We start from the raw sequence: 7885 nt of genomic DNA, 5'->3' as shown, positions 1-7885 counted from the left end.
GATCTTCAGCTGGTTGAGTTGATGTGGCTCGCCGTGGCGGCTTTAGTACTGGCGGTGTTGTCAAGAATCTTTTCAGTGCATCTAGAGCTTCCTGTGCCTCTGAAGTCCACTGAAACTTATCCACCTTCTTGAGTAGCTTGTGTGGGGGACAGATATCCCCCGGGTCCACTAAAAGAGTAAAAGACCTCACGAAAGGCCCAAGGGCCCAATAAATCGTAAGGTCATTCTTTCGTGGTCCTGGGGAGGAACAATCAGCAAAGCAGTTTGACACGAGGCCGGATTGGTGCAAACCCGGACGACCCACAACGTCGAGCGAGCGACCACAACAGAGATCCGACTTTCCCGCGCTGGAGCCCCCATGCAACGGAGCCATGCGAGGATAGGTTGGCAGAACTACAGGGAGATAAACTCAAACAGTTCACTATCTTTTAGCTACACATTGATTATCATATCCACGTGTATTGCCCCACGGTCGAGTATATAAGGCCTAGGGGGCACCCCTTCAGAACGATCGACCCTATTACTTAGCTACCCACTTCAACTCTCTGCATTCTCAATTCAGAGAGCTCTCTTGTAACCTTATTCACCCAGCATATTCACCAGGACGTAGGGTGTTACGCATCTCTAAGCGGCCCGAACCTGTAAACATTGTCCACTGTCCCTCGTGCAACTGGCACGAACCATTTTGCTACAGTCGTCGACACCGTCCTACTCCTAAAAACACCTTGAGGGGCAACCTCGGGTGTGCGGTCGGAACCAAAACACCGACAGCTGGCACGCCAGGTAGGGGGTGTGTCGACGATCCAAGCTAGCTCAATGGCCGTCACCTTCCACAGCAAGATCACCCTCCGTCCCGGATCTGTATTCTGCTTCGGAACAATCTCATCCGTAGCAGATGAAGAGGGAACTCTACACCGCATTGCGGATCCGCCGGAAAAGAAGTCTCCTCCAACAAACTCCGAACATGTCGGAGAAGCGCAACCTCCAGCTCTTCGGAAAAAGATCGTCTCTGGAAAGTCAGGGGCCAAGGGCCCGCTGACCCGGAGAACTCCACTGTCTACTTCCCCGACAAAAGAATGGACGCAGATCGCGAGGAAGAAGGAGACCAAGGGGAAGCAAGTTGTTCTTTCCGTTCCTCCGCCCTCAAAGGAGAACGGAAAGAAAGTCGCCACGACAGCAGCACCATTCTATCCCGACGTCCTCTTCATCGGGAGAGTGGAGTCGCCTACCATCTCCGACGACGAGCCGACCGCACCCGGAGAGGAACCACCTCAACGAGAATCCCGCCGACGGAGAAACCGGCGCAGGAACGTTCGACGACATCACACGGCCGGAGAACGAGATCCGGAGCAACCTGTCTCGCGAGACGAGGTCTCCGAGATAGGGGAAACTCCGGAGGAACGCGTCTTCAGAGAACGAAGGAACTCCCGATGACGTGATCACCGCCGGGCTCAGGAACAAGCCGAGCAAGATGCAAGGCAACGCCGGGAGAATCCATTCTTTGGGCGCAACCTGAACCCCGACTTCGCCCGAGCCATGAACACACCGAGCGAAGTTGGAGGAGTACTAGATCGGATAGCTGATGGACTCCCTCGGACTCCCGACGCCGAGGGCTACCGACGACTGTTCACCCAGGCAGCCAACCATCTTCTACTGCTTGCTCACCCTCCGAACGATCTACGACACGCCATCAACAGTCGTCGAGACGCGCGAAGCTCCATCAATGCTTCGTGTGAACGACGGCATGAGAACGAGATCCGCCGCTGGGAGGAGTACGACAGGGATCATGGCATCCCAGCTCGGAGCCAGGCCACCAGAACTGAGTCGGCAACGGCCTCAACTGGCGGTACTACCGGGGACGGTCGAGGAACCACAACAACTACTCCCCTCCCCGGGACAGACATCATCCCCGACGACAGGAGGACACATGCGGAGTGTCTGCTCTTACTCCGCGCCTTAGGGCCATCCAATGGCCTCCCAACTTCAAGGTATCTAATGTCGACAAATATGAACCTAAGCAGGATCCAGGGGGTTGGCTAGCCGTCTACACCACCGCTGCTCGAGCTGCCGGGGCGTCCGAAGATGTGATGACCGCGTACATACCCATTGTCCTTGGGCAAGACGTGCTGCAATGGCTACGACATCTACCCCGACACTGCATCGACGACTGGGGTGACTTCAGTCGACGCTTCACCGCCAATTTCCACTCCCTCTCCGACAAACCGGCACAACCATGGGACCTCAAATCCATCAAGCGCCGTGGGGACGAAACTCTCCGGTCGTACCTCAAAAGGTTCCAGACCATGAGAAATCGTATCCCCGAGGTCACGGAGGCGGCCGTGATCCAGGACTTCTACAGAGGATCCAACGACTCGGCTTTCGTCCGAGCCATATTACAGAAGGCGCCGACTACCTCCGAGGAGCTGTTCTGGGAAGCCGACCTCTACATCACCGCCGACGAGCGGGCCCATGACCTCATCGTAGGAGCAAAGCCCGCACCGGCAGCACCACGACGCGACGCGAACCAGCAACCCGACAAACACTGGGAGAAGAGGCCTCGCGAAGAAGTGCACGCCACCAGACCACCTGCCTCTCACGCCCGAGGAGGACCTCGTGGAGGCGAGCGCACACTGGACGACATCCTCAACGCCCAGTGCCCGTACCACAAGGACAAGTGCCACACTCTTCGTAACTGTCGGGACTTCAAGCACTCCGTCGGGCACGGCCGACCCTTCCAACCTCTACCTCCCCCTCCGCCGAGGGGAGGACCAGATGAACCATGACAGCCCCATCAACAGGAGGAGGGAGGAGGAGGAGCCTTCCCGCGCGTTGACAGGGAGGTCAACGTCATCTTCGGCGGACACGGCTCGCAGGAGAACAAAAGACAACAAAAGCTCAACGACCGCCAGATACTGGTGGCGACCACCGGCCCCATACCGGTGGTCGGAGCACCCGATCACTTTCACTCGGGAGGATCAATGGCTCAACTTCGACCATCCAGGCAAATACCCGCTCCTCGTCGATCCAGTGATCCGAGAGAGCCGGGTGAAGAAGGTGCTAGTGGACGGGGGGAGCAACATCAACGTCACCTTCCCCCGGACACTCCAAGGCTTGGGAGTTCACCTCAAAGAGCTCCATGAGTCGGACACTCCCTTCTTCGGCATCGTGCCGACTGAAGGGGAATACCCGCTGGGCCACATCTACATGCCTGTCACCTTCGGAACTCCGGAGAACTACAGAACCGAGTTCCTGAGGTTCGAAGTGGCGAACTTCGACTGCGGGTACAACGCCATCATCGGGAGGCCGGGATTGGCCAAATTCATGGCCATTCCTCATTACACGTACATGATACTGAAGATGCCAGGACCGCAAGGAATCATAACTGTGCACGCCGACTTCCAAGGCGCCACAGAATGTTTCCGAGTGGCCATCCAAGCAGCCCTCACCACCAAGCCGTCGATGATTTCTTCAACACAGGCGAATTCTAAGCCTGAGGAGGACCTTGCAGTACTGGCGAACGAAGCTCAGGCCGCGACCTCTATGCGGCCGACTGAAGAAACTAAAAGGATCAACCTGGGGTTCGCTGATGAACGCAAGACTGCCATCATCAGCTGCAGCCTGGACGACAAATAGGAAAGCGCGCTCGTCCAGTTTCTGCAAGATAACCGAGACGTATTCGCGTGGCAACCTGTGGATATGCCGGGAGTCCCAAGAGAACTGGCCAAGCACAAAGTGAAGGTCTATCCCCAGGCAAGGCCGATCCGGCAAAAACTACGTCGTTTCACGCCCGACAAGAGAGAGGCCATTCGCGCCGAGTTAGCCCGCTTGGTCGTGGCTGGATTCATTAGAGAAGTGTTACATCCCGAGTGGTTAGCCAACCCTGTTCTTGTACTCAAAAAGAATAAAGTGGATTGGCGCATGTGCGTCGACTATACTGATCTCAACAAACACTGTCCGAAGGATCCCTTCGGGCTCCCGAGGATAGATCAAGTGGTGGACTCCACCGCTGGATGTTCTGTGCTGTCTTTCCTGGATTGCTATTCCGGATACCACCAGATTAGTTTGGCAAAGGAAGACGAAGAAAAAACAGCGTTCATTACTCCGTTTGGTGCTTTCTGTTATACCTCCATGTCGTTCGGCCTCAAAAACGCTGGAGCGACTTATCAGAGAGCTATTCAAACGTGTTTAGCCGATCACTGGGGCAAGCGTGTGGAAGCTTACGTAGATGATGTGGTAATCAAAACGGAGAACTCAGAAAACTTCATCGAAGACTTACAGCTGGTTTTCAACAGTCTGAGGCGGTATCGATGGAAGCTTAATCCCGAAAAATGTGTTTTTGGGGTACCAGCAGGAAAGTTACTCGGGTTTATTGTCAGCCACCGGGGAATTGAGGCTAATCCAGATAAGATTGAAGCTATCATGAAGATGGAAGCACCTCGATCACAAAAGAAGGTCCAGCGACTTACTGGATGTATGGCAGCTCTGAGCAGATTTATATCCAGGCTGGGGGAAAAAGGTTTACCATTTTACAAGCTACTCAAGAAGGTGGATAAGTTTCAGTGGACTTCAGAGGCACAGGAAGCTCTAGATGCACTGAAGAAATTCTTGACAACACCACCAGTACTGAAGCCACCACGACGAGCTACGTCAACTCAACCAGCTGAAGATCTACTACTGTATATCTCTTGCACGACTCACGTGGTAAGCACCGCATTGGTAGTCGAGCGAGCAGAAGAAGGACATGCCTACCCAGTGCAACATCCTGTTTACTTCATCAGTGAAGTTCTGGGCCCCTCAAAGAAAAAGTATCCTCAAGTTCAGAAGCTATTATATGCAGTACTTCTAACTGCCCGCAAGCTACGTCACTACTTTGATGATCACAAAGTCATAGTAGTCACTGGTTTTCCGATAGGGGATATTCTTCACAACAAGGAAGCCATTGGCCGAATAGCCAAGTGGGCTTGTGAGCTGGGATCTCATGACATCGAGTTCCGACCTCGCACTGCCATCAAAACTCAAGCACTGGTTGATTTCATATCAGAATGGACTGAACAGCAAGTACCAGATAACCCAGAGACTGCAGAAGTGTGGCGAATGTATTTTGATGGCTCGCTGAAGCTGCAGGGAGCAGGAGCAGGAATTCTCTTCACCGCACCTGGAGGCGAGCACCTCAAATATGCCCTCCAGTTGCTGTTTCCGGCCTCCAACAATGCAGCCGAGTATGAAGCTCTGATCCACGGATTGAACATCACCATATCATTGGGCATCAAGAGATTGATGGTGTACGGAGACTCTCTGGTAGTCATTAGCCAGATAAACAAAGAGTGGGATTGTTCAAGCGATTCAATGGGAAAATACAGCACTGCCGTCCGAAAGCTGGAAGATAAATTTGAGGGTCTGGAATTTCATCATGTAGAAAGAGATCGGAACACAGCAGCCGATGTATTGTCCAAGCTAGGATCCAGTCGAACTCAGGTCCCACCTGGAGTCTTTGTGCAAGAAATACTACAGCCGAGCATCTCGATGGATCAAACAGAAGAGTGTAATATTATAGATCAACCCGAGTCAGACTCTGATGACTAGAGAAGGCCAATCATCAAGTATATAAAGAATGAAGAGGAACCAGATGACAAGAATTCAGCCGAGCGCATTGCCAGACAGTCGGCTCACTACACACTCATTAGGGAGACATTGTACAGAAGGGGTGCATCAGGCGTCCTCATGAAGTGCATTCTCCCATCTACTAGGAAGCGACTTCTGGAGGAGGTCCATGCTGGGCAATGTGGAATACATGCAGCATCCAGAACACTAGTCGGGAAGGTCTTCAGGTCAGGATTCTATTGGCCAACAGCAAAGAGAGATGCAGCCGAGTTAGTTCAGAAGTTCGAAGCTTGCCAATACTTGTCAAAACAACAACATCTACCAGCACAGCAACTGCAGACCATACCAGTAACTTGGCCTTTCGCATGCTGGGGACTAGATATGATTGGACCTTTCAAGAAAGCTCAAGGAGGATACACTCATGGATTGGTAGCAATCGACAAATTCACTAAATGGATAGAATTCAAGCCCATTGCTTCTTTAACCTCGGCTAAGGCCGTAGAGTTCATACAAGACATAATATTCAGATTCCGGATACCAAACAGCATCATAACTGACCTAGGATCCAACTTCACAAGTTCAGAGTTCTTCGACTTCTGCGAGCAAAAAAGCATTCAGATCAAGTATGCATCTGTAGCACATCCAAGAGCCAACGGGCAGGTTGAGCGAGCCAACGGGATGATATTGGAGGCACTCAGGAAAAAGGTCTTCGATAAGAATGAAAAATTCGCCGGAAAGTGGATAAGGGAATTGCCCTATGTCGTTTGGAGCCTAAGAACCCGACCTAGCCGAGCTCTGCATGGAAACACTCCTTTCTTCATGGTCTATGGGTCGGAGGCAGTGTTACCCGCCGATCTCAAGTTCGGGGCGCCAAGGTTGATCTTCGAAAACATAGCAGAAGTCGAGGCCACCAGGCTAGAGGACATTGATATACTCAAAGAAGAACGACTGAATACGGTAATCCAATCAGCACGGTACCAGCAGACTCTAAGGCGCTATCATGACAAGGCCGTGCGACAGCGATCCTTCTCATTAGGAGATCTCGTCCTCCGCCGAATTCTAACGGGGGAAGGACGGCACAAGTTATCACCCTTATGGTAAGGACCCTTCATAGTAGCAGAAGTCACTCGGCCAGGATCATATCGTCTCACTCAGATGGACGGCACAGAAGTCGGGAACTCCTGGAACATAGAACACCTCAGGAAGTTTTATCCCTAGCCGAATTTCAAAAGCTATCGGGACGATGATGTACTCTGTAAAATGGAAATATGTCATCAATAAAAAAGGGGCTTCAAAGATACTCAGTTTGTTCATGATTGACTTGCATTCTTACTTAACTCGGGGTGACCACTATGCCCTGCTAACGGAGCAATCGGCTTAAGTCGGCAACGACTTAAGGCGGTGCAACATGCTCGCGCTTACTTAACTCGGGGTGACCACTATGCCCTGCTAACGGAGCAATCGGCTTAAGTCGGCAACGACTTAAGGCGGTGCAACATGCTCGCGCTTACTTAACTCGGGGTGACCACTATGCCCTGCTAACGGAGCAATCGGCTTAAGTCGGCAACGACTTAAGGCGGTGCAACATGCTCGCGCTTACTTAACTCGGGGCGACCACTATGCCCTGCTAACGGAGCAATCGGCTTAAGTCGGCAACGACTTAAGGCGGTGCAACATGCTCGCGCTTACTTAACTCGGGGTGACCACTATGCCCTGCTAACGGAGCAATCGGCTTAAGTCGACAACGACTTAAGGCGGTGCAACATGCTCGCGCTTACTTAACTCGGGGTGACCACTATGCCCTGCTAACGGAGCTATCGGCTTAAGTCGGCAACGACTTAAGGCGGTGCAACATGCTCACGCTTACTTAACTCAGGGTGACCACTATACCCCGCTAACAGAGCAACCGGCTAAAGTCAGCAGTGACTTAAGTCGGTGCAACATGCTCATGCCTACGCAATTCAGGGGATGACTTCTATATCCCGCGAACAAGTCTCAAAACCGTCGCACATCATTTTACTACTGCAAATTCACGAACTAATTCTGAAACAACATGAGAATAACAATATCGTTCAAATACTGAAATGACGTCTTCTAACAAATGTCTGACCATGCTAACCGCGCGCTCAAAGCACGCAAAATGTTTCTCTATTTCGTGATATTTTTCTCAGGAGCAATCGATGAGGAAGGGCGACTCGAGGAATCAGGGGCAGCATTCATGTCAGCCCTTATATCTTCGGGAACAACCACACCGGGTCTCCTCATCAAGATTCGCCCCGCCCGA

This window comes from Zea mays, chromosome 6 (genome assembly GCF_902167145.1).
Source record: "Zea mays cultivar B73 chromosome 6, Zm-B73-REFERENCE-NAM-5.0, whole genome shotgun sequence".
Classification (NCBI taxonomy): Eukaryota; Viridiplantae; Streptophyta; class Magnoliopsida; order Poales; family Poaceae; genus Zea; species Zea mays.
Note: the sequence above shows the minus strand (reverse complement) of the source record.